Here is a 14,624-nt window from a genome sequence, read left to right as displayed (position 1 = left end):
CCCATGAATCAAGAGAGGGCGAAGGTATGTATCTCTACTTTATTTTCTTGATTTCATGATTATATGCACGCGTACATGTGAACTTGTGATATATTATAATCTTATATTTTTTTCATAGAGGAAATATCCATACCTATTTCGTCAATGGCGAACCCTCCTCCTTGCACTAGAGAAGCATATCAGGATCTGATACACTTTTGTTTGATATGTAAAATTAATTGTTTTCAACCTTCAATACTTATCATTATATTAATTATATTTAATCTTTATACATTTTTTGTATAGGTAATAGCGACCGTTTCTACATCGATGGTAAGCCATCCTTAGTCCATTGGAGAAGCATCTAAGGCACAAGTATGCCATTGTTCTCTATATTATAGCTTTTAAGTGTTTTTGATATATTTATGTTAGTACATTGTATTAATTATACATTTAATCTACAATAGACTCATTCACAGTACGACCATAATGTGGATCCATTTAAGTATGTCTTCAAGAAAACTCCTAAGAGTGACAAGGAGAGGAGAGCGAAGACATTAGCTCCTGGATCATCCGATGAGGTAATCTACATTTCAATTGCAAAGGAATTAAAGTTAAATGCATAGTTATGACGTTAATTGTGAACTATTTTCTACAAAAGAATTCTAACTTGGCTTTTGAATTGTGGTTTTGTAGCCATCTACAAAGCCACGTACTATGCTGAAGAGGCTTGATTTTGATGATCCACGACAAGTTTAGGATCATATAGTGATAGTTTTGGTCATAGAATGACCAATACATGTAGATATATTCTACATTTTTATTGTATATCGATTTGGACATGGCATATGCGACATTTTTGTAATACTTGTATTGACTTGGCAGACATGCCTTTTTTTATATATATAAATATCGATATTTGATCCAATAAATGTGTAATGAGTTCATTATTTTGTATTCTTTGTATTTTGTGGTTGTCCTTTTATAAATTTAAATGAATATTTGCATATGTAATCAATAATATGAATATAAACAACAAAAATATATGATATAAAGCATTGCAATTGTGGAATATGATTTGATAAAATTTCTAAAATGTTGAATTAACCCTACAAAACTCCTTGTATTCAGTTCATTATTGTGTATTCATTGTATTTGGTGGCTTCCCTTTTATACATTTAAATGAATATTTGCATATGTAATTAACAATATGAATATAAACAACAAAAATCGATAATATGAATTTAAACAACAATGTGTTTGGTGCGAGAGCACCCTCATGCTCGCAATGGTCAAATTTTGTTCCTCGTGTGCACAAACCAATGTTGCGAGCATGTCTAGGAGGGAAGGTTTATGCTAGGCATGCCCCTGTCGTGCATCCCAAAACACCAAAACGTCGAGAGTCATACCCTACCAGTGCGATCTCTCAAGTGCCTTGAGTCCAAAAAATTGTCAAAATTTGACAGACTGTTTCTTCCAATCCATGACACATACGGTTGATCTGTTTGATCCTGTGGGGTCGCGTGAGGCTCCTCTACAATGGCCTATCTCAATTTTTGATGGTTCAAAGCCATTTTCAATTAGTAGCATTTTTTAGCCTACTCAAAAAACCATCAGTTGCTTGCAAGGAAAAGTTGCAAGATTGGCTAGAATTGATTATGTTCCTCGCATGCACAAATTGACATCGTGAGCACGTCCAGGTGGGCATTTTTATGCAAGGCATGCCCCTGTCATGCATCCCAAAGAACCAAAACGTCGAGAGTCATACCCTACCGGTGAGATCTCTCAAGTGCCCTGAGTCCAAAAAATAATCAAATTTGACGTACTGTTTCTTCCAATCCATGACATATACGATCAACCTGTTTGATCCTGTGGGGTCACATGAGGCTCCTCTACAATGGCCTATCTCAATTTTCAATGACTCGAAGCCATTTTCAATTAGTAGCATTTTTTGGCCTGCTCAAAAAACTATCAGTTGCTTGCAAGGAAAAGTTGCAAGATTGGCTAGAATTGATTATATTCCTTGTGTGCACAAATCGACGTCGCGAGCATGTCCGAGTGGGCATATTTATGCTAGGCATGCCCCTGTCATGCATCCCAAAGCACCAAAACATTGAGAGTCATACCCTACCGACGCAATGTAGAAGTTGCTTGACAACTTTTTTGACAATTTTTTTGACAACAATGACAATTTTTGCTCAAATTGTATCTATTCTCAATCTATCACCCCTATGACCCGATAATGACTCAAATAGTTATCCATGATTATACAAGAATCAAGAATGCTCATGATTGACCAGGGACACATCACATATACTCAAAACATAGTCACAAAACATTGACACACAAAATAATCACAAAACATTGTCACATATTATTCAAAAATTTGCCTCTAAATATGGTCAAATCAGCTCTTGGCTATTTGATTATACAAAAAATTGTCTTACAAATAATCTCATGGGCTTTTATACAAAATTTGGCATTACAATATATGCGATTCAGCTCATCACCATTTTAATATACAAATCATCTCATGGGCTTTTATACAAAATTTGGCATTACAATAAGTGCAATTCAGCTCATGGCCATTTTAATATACAAAATTTGGCATGTACATATGTACAAATCAGCTCATTGCCACTTAAATATATAATATTATGCCCCTAAACATGTAAAAATCAGCTCATGGGCATTTATATATACAAAAAATGAATATAGAACAATTCGTCGACGATTTATACAAAATTCTCAAAATCAGTCTACTCTGAACCAAAGAATCAATCAAGTGAGCCTTCGGGATCGGCTCTAACCCGTATTGTGTCAAGTATTGCCTCATGGTCAAATTCATGAACTTTCCATAAAATCTTGTTATGAGGTCTACCACGATACTTCATCAAATGAATATTTGTTGCAACAATAAGGTTAGAGAAATGAAGAATATGTCTGTGTGTTTCAAAGTCCTCAAACAACCAAACATCAAAATTCTTGATAGGCTATCTCTGAAGCCATATTCCTATCATGACAACAAACCCTATTGGGTACTCAATACCCTCTCCGTCAATGATTGTGGTTGTCAATTTTCTTTTAGGCTCAACACAAGGACACAAATAGTAATATGTTCCTTCTTCATTGTTCTCTTCTGCAACAACTGCATACACACGACCTGCATTTTATAAAGTGTTAATTAATACCAAAAATAAAGTATGATGTACAACAAAATGAACCAAAAATAATACTAGTAAAAAAATTAGCTCAAAAAATTACCTGAATGCACTAGGCCGGATACATGGTCAAAATCCACTGATGTCTCCATCTAGCTCAATTGTAGTGCTTTGGGAATTTGATATGAATCAATGGGAACCAATGGTCTACAAGACCATTTGTCAACCCACTCTTCTGATTCACATTCTTCCCACAAACAATGCATGCATGAAGAGCAAAAACATACCATCTGTCTCATATAAATTACCAGTGAACTTGAATTTGAACTCATAAATGAGTGCATGTCACTCGATCTTGCAACTGTACAACAATCTAGATAGTTTTCAATGTTAGATTCAGTAATCAACCAAAAATATCTACGAACCAATGACGTACCTGGATTACCTAGACCTATCATAGACTTACACCATCACACAATTGTTTCTGCATCTACTAACTCAGCACCACCTTCATACTTCAATTCTTCCCTAGCTAGGGCTCTTTTCACACATGCTCCTGCACCATCGTTCTCTCCCTTACCGTGTCCAGCCTCAGTGAAATTCCAAAAATGTTGTACACCGCTTGTCACATGCATCCTTGTTAGCTAATAAAACATCCTTTCATTCTTGAATTGTGCGGTGCAATTATCTGACCATATTAAGTGTCAGTTGTATTGTATGTTCCTTTCCCTTAAACTATCATAGAAAACTTTAAAGCATCCTTGTACAAACTTCAATGAATGAGTACGATCATCACTTATGTAGAAGTGATACTCTCTTACAATCTTTCTATCCTCCTCTGTGCTATCATCTACATGCATGAATGCTATGTGTACAAAAATAGAAATTTGTGTAGAGTGATAATACATGGATTGCACTTCATTTTGAGGTTGTAGTGTATAATTTTCAGCGAAATCAACGATAGAGACAATGGTGCCAAGAGGAAATGTGTCCTTACACAATGGTATTCTCAGCTGATAAGTAGCGTGTATGCGCTACTAAGCATAAAAATGTTATCCCAGGGTATCGAATAATGGGAATAGTACCGCTTATGAGTAATATGTACCGCGTACGCGCTACTAAGCCTTAAAAAAATTATGGAAGGGGTATGGAGGAAGGGAGAGGGAGAGAAGAGGGGGGAAGGGAGAGAGAGGAGAGGGAGAGAGAGAGAGAGGGAGAGAGGGAAGGAGGGAGAGAGAGAGAGAGAGAGAGAGAGAGAGAGAGAGAGAGAGAAGAGTGGGGGTGGGAGAGAAGAAGGGGTATGGAGGAAGGGATAGGGAGAGAGAGGGAGAGAGGGAGAGAAGAGCGGGGGAAGGGAGAGAGAGGTTTATAGACATAGTTTTAGTTGCCCAAGAGCCTCAACAGCCTCAAAAGAGGTTTTTGAGGTCATTGAAGGCCCCACTGGAACTGTGTCTGCACTTCTATCACTGTTGTATACATAAAAGCAAGTGAATTTTTTGTTTTTGCATGATTTCAAATGATTGAATTGTTGTTTTTATTAGTTTTTTGTTTTTGCATGGTTTCAAATGATTGAATTGTGATTGTTTAATAGTTTGATTCCAAAAAATAATGATAAGATGCATATTTATGGTTATTTATTTATTTTTGAACTTTTCTTTACATATATATGTAATATGATTCTATTTAGGTCAACCGATATCAACCATGGGAAAAAACAAGCGAGGAACGATGGAAGAATGAGAGGCTCAAAAGGAAAGACAAAGGCAACATATGAAGAAATTGCGTGACATAAGAACAATGGGAGAAGAAGGTATGTCATCCTCAACATCTCAATTCAATTTACCAAACGAATATAATGCACCTAATGCAATTGAAGAAGAAACATTTGATAATTTACTGTTTGAACCTAATGCAATTGAAGAAGATACCGCATTGAATAATCAATTAAATGATGAACATATTACACCTTCTCTACTTGATGAATTGAATATACATAATGCACCAATTTTAACACCTCCTAGAATCATTTGTAGGAAACCAAAGTATGTAATTGACATTGATGAGAATATATTGAAGTCATGCCCAATAAAATGAATGAACAAACTTGTAGGATAATGGTTAAAAGAATATGGTAAAACTATTTTAAAAACTTAAATCAAATTGCAAGATGTCAATTAATTGTTCAAATGATTAAAAATTTAAATTTTAGAGAAACAATGAAAATTCTAGGCCTAAGATCATCTGAAAGTAACAGTGAAAAACTATTATCAGAAATCTATTTGATGCAACTTTCCCTTGCAAGCAATTGATGATTTTTGGAGTAGGCGAAAAAATGCTACTAATGAAAAATAGCTCCGAGTCATCGAAAACCGAGATAGGCCATTGTAGAGGAGCCTCACGTGATCCCATGGGATCAAACAAATCGACTATATGTGTCGTGGATTGGAAGAAATAGTCCGTCAAATTTTGACAATTTTTTGGACTCAGGGCACTGAAGAGATCGCACTGGTAGGGTATGACTCAAAGTTTTGGTGCTTTGGGATGCATGAAAGGGGTATGCCTAGCATAAACCTTCCCACCCAAATGTGCTCGTTACATCGGTTTGTGCATATGATTAACCAAATCAATTCTAGCCAATCTTGCAACTTTTCCTTGCAAGCAACTAACGGTTTTTGGAGAAGGCAAAAATTGAAAATGGCTCTGAGTCATAAAAAATAGAGATAGGCCATTGTAGAGGAGCCTCACACGACCCCACGGGATCAAAAAGATCGACCATATGAGTCATGGATTGGAAGAAATAGTCTGTCAAATTTTGATAATTTTTTGGACTCAAGGCACTTGAGAGATCGCACCGATAGGGTATGAATCTCAAAGTTTTGGTGCTTTGGGATGCATGATAGGGGCATGCTTAGTGTAAACCTTCCCACCTGAATGCACTCGCGACGTCAGTTTGTGCATACGATGAACCAAATCAATTCTAGCCAATCTTGCAATTTTTCCTTGCAAGCAACTAACAATTTTTGGAGTAGGCGAAAATATACTACTAATTGAAAATGGCTCTGAGTCATCAAAAACTGAGATAGGCCATTATAGAGGAGCCTCACATGACCCCACGGGATCAAATGGATCGACCGTATGTGTCATGGATTGGATGAAACAGTCTGTCAAATTTTGACAATTTTTTGGACTCAGGGCACTTAAGAGATCGCACCGGTAGGGTATGACTCTCAAAGTTTTGGTGCTTTGGGATGCACAACAGGGGCATGCCTAGTGTAAATGTACCCACCCGAATGCACTCGCGATGTCGGTTTGCGCATACAACGAACCGAATCAATTCTAGCCAATCTTGCAACTTTTCCTTGCAAGCAACTAACAGTTTTTGGAGCAGGCGAAAAAATGCTACTAATTGAAAATGGCTTTGAGTCATCAAAAAATGAGATAGGCCATTGTAGAGGAGCCTCACGCAACCCCACATGATTAAATAGATTGACCTTATGTGTCATGGATTGGAAGAAACAGTCCTTCAAATTTTGACAATTTTTTGGACTCAAGGCACTTGAGAGATCGCATTGGTAGGGTATGACTCTCAATGTTCTGGTGCTTTGGGATGCACAATAGGGGCATGCCTAGCGTAAACCTATCCACCTAAACCTGCTCATGATGTTGGTTTGTGCATACGATGAACCAAATCAATTCTAGCCAATCTTGCAACTTTTCCTTGCAAGCAACTGACAATTTTTGGAGCAGGCAAAAAAATGCTACTAATTGAAAATGGCTCCGAATCATCAAAAACCGAGATAGGACATTGTAGAGGAGCCTCACATGACTCTATGGGATCAAAAAAATAAACTGTATGTGTTGTGGATTGAAAGAAACAGTCCGTCAAGTTTTGACAATTTTTTGGACTCAGGGCACTTGAGAGATCACACTAGTAGGGTATGACTCTTGACATTCTGGTGCTTTGGGATGCATGACAGGGGCATGCCTAGCTTAAAAATTCCCACCTGAACGCACTTGCAATGTCGGTTTCTGCATACGACGAACCGAATCAATTCTAGCCAATCTTGCAACTTTTCCTTGCAAGCAACTAACGGTTTTTGGAGCAGGCAAAAAAATGCTACTAATTGCAAATGGTTTGATTCGTCAAAAATAAAGATAGGCCATTGTAGAGGAGCCTCACACGACCCCATGTGATCAAACAGATCGACCGTATGTGTCGTGGATTGGAAGAAACAATCTGTCAAATTTTGACAATTGTTTAGACTCAAGGCACTTGAGAGATCGCACCAGTAGGGTATGACTCTCAACATTCTGGTACTTTGGGATGTACAATAGGGGCATGCCTAGCATAAACCTGCCCACCCAAATGCGCTCGCGACGTCAGTTTGTGCATACGATGAACCAAATCAATTCTAGCCAATCTTGCAACTTTTCCTTGTAAGCAACCAACAGTTTTTGGAGCAGGCAAAAAAATGCTACTAATTAAAAATGGCTCCAAGTTGTCAAAAAATGAGATAGACCATTATTGAGGAGCCTCATGCAACCCCATAGGATCAAACAGATCGACCGTATGTGTCATGGATTGGAAGAAACTATCCATCAAATTTTGACAATTTTTTGGACTCAGGGCACTTGAGAGATCGCACCGGTAGGGTATGACTCTCAACGTTCTGGTGCTTTGGGATGCATGATAGGGGCATGCCTAGCATAAAATTTCCCACTAGAACATGCTCGCGATGTCGGTTTGTGCATATGACGAACCGAATCAATTCTAGCCAATCTTGCAACTTTTCCTTGCAAGCAACTAACGGTTTTTGGAGCAGGCAAAAAAATGCTACTAATTGAAAATGGCTCTGAGTCATAAAAAATAGAGATAGGCCATTGTAGAGGAGCCTCACGCAACCCCACGTGACCAAACAGATCGACCGTATGTGTCATGGATTGGAAGAAATAGTCCGTCAAATTTTGACAATTTTTTGGACTCAAGGCACTTAAGAGATCGCACCGGTAGGGTATGACTCTCAACGTTCTGGTGCTTTGGGATGCATGATAGGGGCATTCCTAGCATAAAAATTCCCACTCAGATGTGCTCACAACATCGGTTTGTGCACACGACGAACAAAATCAATTCTAGCCAATCTTGCAACTTTTGCTTGCAAGCAACTGACAATTTTTGGAGCAGGCAAAAAAATGCTACTAATTGAAAATGGCTTTGAGTCGTCAAAAAATGAGATAGGTCATTGTAGAGGATCCTCACGTGACCCCACGGGATTAAACAGATCAATCGTATGTGTCGTGGATTGGAAGAAATAGTCCGTCAAATTTTGACAATTTTTTGGACTCAGGGCACTTGAGAGATCGCATCGGTAGGGTATGACTCTCAATGTTCTGGTGCTTTGGGATGCACAACAGGGGCATGCGTAACATAAACCTTCCCACCCAAACATGCTCGTGATGTCGGTTTGTGCACACGATGAACAAAATTTGACCATTGCGAGTGTGAGGGTGCTCTCGCACCAAACACATTGTTGTTTAAATTCATATTATCGATTTTTGTTGTTTATATTCATATTGTTAATTACATATGCAAATATTCATTTAAATTTATAAAAGGGCAGCCACCAAATACAATGAATACATAATAATGAACTGAATACAAGGAGTTTTGTAGGGTTAATTCAACATTTTAGAAATTTTATCAAATCATATTCCACAATTGCAATGCTTTATATCATATATTTTTGTTGTTTATATTCATATTGTTGATTACATATGCAAATATTCATTTAAATTTATAAAAGGACAACCACAAAATACAAAATAATGAACTCATTACACATTTATTCCGATCGAATATCAATATTTATATATATAAAAAAAGGCATGTCAGCCAAGTCAATACAAGTATTACAAAAATGTGGCATATGCCATGTCCAAATCGATATACAATAAAAATGTAGAATATATCTACATGTATTGATCATTCTGTGGCCAAAACTAACACTATATGATCCTAAACTTGTGGTGGATCATCAAAATCAAGCCTCTTCGGCGCAGTATGTGGCTCTGTAGATGGCTGCAAAACCACAATTCAAAAGCCAAGTTAGAATTCTTTTGTAGAAAATAGTTCACAATTAACAACATAACTATGCATTTAACTTTAACTCCTTTGCAATTGAAATGTAGATTACCTCATCAGCTGATCCAAGAGCTAATGTCTTCGCTCTCCTCTCCTTGTCACTCTTAGGAGTTTTCTTGAGGACAGACTTAAATGGATCCACGTTATGGCCATACTGCGAAGGAGTCTATTGTAGATTAAATGTACAATTAATACAATGTACTAACATAAATATATCATAAGCACTTAAAAGCTATAATATAGAGAACAATGACGTACCTGTGCCTGAGATGCTTCTCCAATGGACTGAGGATGGCTCACCATCGATGTAGAAACTGTCGCTATTACCTATACAAAAAATGTACAAAGATTAAATACAATTAATATAATGATAAGTGTTAAAGGTTGAAAACAATTATTTTACATATCAAACAAAAGTGTACCGGATCCTGAGATGCTTCTCCAGTGCAAGGAGGAGGGTTCGCCATTGACGAAATAGGTATGGATATTTCCTGTATGAAAAAATTATAAGATTATAATATATCACAAGCTCACATGTATGCGTGCATATAATCATGAAATCAAGAAAATAAAGTAGAGATACATACCTCTGCCCTCTCTCAATCCGCGGGCGAATCGGGTGCATTCAACATATCCACAAAGCTCAATGGCCGCTGTACATGTAAAATAGACAAAAAACACTAATCAATCTACAAACCCCAACTAATACTTGATTTCAACATTTTCAAACAATTGTACAACTAAAAATGTGTTCAATTACCTTCTTCACACGTTTTGGTGTCTTCTAGGAATTCTTTTTTCGTAGGACGAGCCCTAGACGCCCCTATACCCTAAAAACACAAAATTAACATGAGATATTAGTACAGATAATAAATTAAACATAATTTTAAAAATCTAAAATGAAATGACCTGCATATTCCATCAAAACAATACATAAAAAGAGTTGTACAAAATATGATACCATATAGACTTGTAGGCCAAAATCGATCGCTGAGATCGTGATGTCATCAATCTGGGACATCTCGTCCTCTGTCAACACCTACAAACCAGAAATTGGACCAAGCATTAAAGATAGTTAGTATATCTTGTATTTTTTTAAATTCAAAGTGTACTATTCTATTTTAACATTTTACAAAATTCATACCTCAGGCATCGAAGTTGCAGCTATGGTAACTGGGGGAGGTGTATCAGATACTGCTGCTGCATCCTAAAATGCATATTATTTTTCTCAATTTAAATCGATGTATAAATGAAAATTCATTTATGTAATTACAAATTTAAAGTGACTGATAAATAAAATCTTATGAATTCAAATCAACACACCTATGTCTGTGGCTCATGGGCAAACACCATGTCCATCAACTCATCTGTTAGCGTGACATCCTCAACCGTGTGAACCTGACATCTACAACTGCAAATCGTGCATAGATGATATGAGTATCCATCTGCACAGGCTGCATCATCTATCCCCAAGCATATCCCCGAGCAACTGACACACATATGCTTGATGGGCTCTTTGTCGCCCTCTAATGGCTCATCATCCAATACAATAGGGTGTGCTAATGACGTCCCATGCTGGCTGATGGCACCAGTCAATGATGTGGCCACCTGAAGAGTCTGTAGCTCCATTGACTCTTTCATCTCTAATGGGACAACCTGATGCACCTTGGGTTTGGGTGCTAGGGGGCAGCGACTCTCTGCGGCTAATTGCCTACGGGCTCTAGGTCTATCCTGGGCAGAGTCACCACCTCTACCATGAAAATCTCTCATGTCAAAATAGTTTGGTCGCACATTGAGCACAAACTCACAATATATTTTTCTCAAAAAATATAATGGCACCTCATAATTATTACAAGGTGGATCATCAAAGACCATCCACCACCTCTGCCAAAAAAGATTCTTCATCTGCGCATTGGTACACCAATGTATGGGAAACCTCTTTGCATTAAGAGGTAATGACTGACCAGTTTTGGGATCAACAAAAAGGGCACATATTTGTTGTTTAGAAATATTTTTGTTTTTTACGCCATCGTATGATAGCCCATTGACATAGAATTGATGACACCTATCCCTAAAGCTTCCCCATTTGGTAATTTTTGTGGAAACAGCTATGACACCACTAACCAATGTTTCTAGGTTAGTGGCGAGGGATTGATGATGGTCAAGTTCAGAAGTTTTCAATTTTACAATCAGTCTATTGATTTTAGACGTATTTTGTCCTAACTGATTAATTAATTCTTCCTGTGTTTCGGCTGTGCAGTCAAAAGGAGGAATTGGGGGTTGTTCTTGTGTGTTTTCAGGAGGTGCATTTGGTTATTCTTGTGGGTTTTCAGGAGGTGTATTTGGTTGTTCTTGTTTTGGATTAGAAGAATCTGGTTTTTGAAACAAAAAATAAAAAAACCTAATCAAAATTAGTGAAATTAAATTCAAAATGTAAAATAAATTGCATAAACCGGAAAGAAAGAAAAAAATAAACAAAAACTATCCTTGATCCATAGCCTGGAGGACAAATATAGCACCCCGTTCATGGTTTAGGTGAGAAAATAGGGGAAAAAATAAAGTTAAAAATGTGATTTATGGGTAACTGAGACCCAGTTTTTTTTTAAAAAAAATTTTACTAGGCACCGCGTACGCGGTTTTATTTGGATTATTAGTGCGTACGTGTTCATTTTCCAATAAGCAGTGCGTACATGCTCATTTTCCTAGGAGTAGCACATACGCACTCATTTTCCTAAAAGCAGTGCGTACGCGCTACCTTTTCTAGGCTCGGGAAGAACAAACCTAAGCGCGTACGCGGGAATTTTAAATTTTAAAACCATGTACATGTTGCTTGTTTTTCCAAGTGTTTTTTGGGTGGTGTCCACTTTTCTGACCACCATCTTTGTGCATAAACCCATTAAGAATAAGCTATTAAATTTAGTCTAATCATACCATAATGATAATTATATTTCATCAAGTGCTGGTGCCATACTAAACATTATTAATTAGTAGTGTACAAATCTAACAAATACATAGAGTTCATATCATTTCATAATCTTCAAATTATCATTATGTTTGACTTGAGAATACATCAAATATGCACACTTGGAGACTAGCTCTAACATACATCACATATATATAATGAGTAGTTCTAACATACATCACATTATATAGTGACTAGCTCCAACATACATTAAAAATACATAGTGAGTGGCTTATACACACATCAATATTATAATAGTGATTAGCTCATACACAAGGGCTAACTAAAACTCACCTACAGGGCATCTCAAAAAGGAAAGGAATATCAGTGCATTACATAGTACACCATAGGCCCCATTCTTTTCCTCAACTTTCTACACCAATGGGGAACTGAGAAGAGGATTCAATGTATCTCATATTACATCAGAGGTCCATCCTCAACCTAATAGGGTTAATTTTTCCAATTGACAATTAGGAAGAGGATTTGGTGTATTTACGCTACACCAGGGGTCTATCATCCATTCCAATGATCTCTATAAGTAGCTAAGCAACCTAGCTTGGTGGATTCAAAGGTATCAACTCATAACATTAAAATATGCTTAGTATAATGTGGTTCTAATGCCACTAAAATAAATCATTTTTACTTAAGTTATCATGCAATCTGCAAACTATGCTTAGATTAAGGAAAATTTGTTCCTAATTCATAATATAAGGGTATAATTTTTTCTATAGATTTAATCTAAAATTGATATGCCCCTAACCCTATAGTGTGTATTGTGTTAACAATAGTTAGCTTGTGTCTACCTTAACTCTTAATTAAGTTATATTATCATTATTATATTTTTATTTAATTATTTATGTAATTCTAAAGCCTATATATTGTTATCTAAGTCAACCTGAGTGATTTCATTGACATAATTTATGATATATATAAGAGGAAAAGGTTGGTTATTATCATTATATTGAGTATTGCATTCTTGTTGAAGACTATTGTAGGACCCCTGCCATGTGGCATATTATTATCAAGTATTTGTAGCATATTTCATATTATCTTCTCTTGTGCAAGTTAGTTCATAACAAGTGGTATTAGAGCTATGATTTTGGCAAAGGTGCACAAAAACCTAGTTTTTGAATTTATTATAAAATTTTAAATTGATGTTTGGGGATCATATAGAGAATCTATAGTCCAAAAACTAGTCTCTATCATGAATATGTTGCGAGTTATTGTAATTTTATGATTTTTCATAAGTTTACCTTCTAGATTATAAATCAAGGATTTTTTTAATAATTTTGTACATTTTTTTAAATCTCATCAAAAATCATCTTGGGTCTATTAATTTTATTTTAAAATTTGAAGCCAGCCACATTATGTATTGGTCATATCAAAGATGGGTTAATTGAATTTGATAGAAAGGTTATCTATTAAGTGCATTTTTTCTTAAACCCTAGTTTCATTGGAAGTTCCTAATTTTGACAAAAATTGAGATGCATTACAATGGTGGTACAAATATATATAATAGCGCATGGTAAATCTCTAGCATGGAAATTATGTTTTTACTTGTGTGCAAGAGGTGAAGTAACTAGACAATATATTTATATTTTGGAGAAACTAGAACAAGATTTTTTAGATATATGAGATCCTAAAGATGAAGAATAAGAACAAGAGGATGGAAATCAATATAAGACAAAAGAGGAAGAACAAAATAAAGAAGAAAAGGAAGAGGAGGAGAAATAACATTAAGAAGAGGATGAAGAAGAAAAAGAAGGCTTAGAGGAAGGAGATGATGTAGGTACATACACTTCAACTCAAGGGAAGGAGATGATATAGGTAGATATCAAATATGTAGACATTGAGTATAGATTTGGAAATGAGAGTTAGAGATGAACCAATGCCTAAATTTGAGCCCAAAACTGTCAATAATTAACTATGGGGCTAGGTGACTTAGTCCTATAGGTGTTAGATGCAGATATTAATAATAGATTTAGTATCAAAATGTTACTCTTAATATTCTCCTAAAGTTTCAATTTATTTTTTTGAATACTATTCAATGAATGATTGTCATTGTCACGGGTTTTTCACTTATTCAAAATCTAGCTCTTTTTGTCTTAGTCTACACTTTTTGGATCTGTATTTTTTCTCTGATGAACTTGCAACTTGCATGTTCACAAGAGAGGAAAATATGTTGTTGGGTTGATAGGGATTTTTCTAGGTCAAACCTTGGATTTGGAGCTAACTCTATAATGATGAATGAAATAGAAAAGAGGGCTTACCCTTGTAGGTTAAAGGTTAGATCTAGAAATAAATGCTCAATTTGAATCGCAATACCTTCCTTTATGGATCTCCTTTTCCTTGAAGTATTCATATAAAGGTCGATGTTGCTGTG

Source organism: Cryptomeria japonica, chromosome 4, assembly GCF_030272615.1.
Source record: "Cryptomeria japonica chromosome 4, Sugi_1.0, whole genome shotgun sequence".
Classification (NCBI taxonomy): Eukaryota; Viridiplantae; Streptophyta; class Pinopsida; order Cupressales; family Cupressaceae; genus Cryptomeria; species Cryptomeria japonica.
Note: the sequence above shows the minus strand (reverse complement) of the source record.